Source organism: Onychomys torridus, chromosome 6, assembly GCF_903995425.1.
Source record: "Onychomys torridus chromosome 6, mOncTor1.1, whole genome shotgun sequence".
NCBI classification, from domain to species: domain Eukaryota; kingdom Metazoa; phylum Chordata; class Mammalia; order Rodentia; family Cricetidae; genus Onychomys; species Onychomys torridus.
This window is the reverse complement of record NC_050448.1, coordinates 98,481,914-98,482,321: the sequence shown is the minus strand read 5'-3', so window position 1 is coordinate 98,482,321 and position 408 is coordinate 98,481,914.

Genomic DNA, 408 nt, shown 5'->3' with positions numbered 1-408 from the left:
CCACTATGTGAGTGACTGGGATCTGAACCTACATCCTCTTCGAGAGAAGCAATTGTTCTTAGCCAGAGTCCTCTCTCCAGGGCTCCTATAGTTCATTTTGATTTTGAATATTCCATCATTTTGCTCTAATTAATATATGTCTCTTGTCACCTCAATTAAGGTATAGAATAAGAACTACATCTTTAAAATGTTTTAAAGTCCGTTTTGACTTTGGTCTCTTCCAACAGAAGGTGTTCAATAAAAATGTTGTTCGTGTCCAATGAATGAGTATTTCATTCAGCTATCTCAGAGTCCCAGAAACACAATGGAGAGAACCTAATCTCTCCCTGTCCCTCCCTTTTGCCAGGAAGATATGAGTAGCTAAAGTATTTGGTGCTATATATAGTCAGTTGATGTCAGCTGGATGCC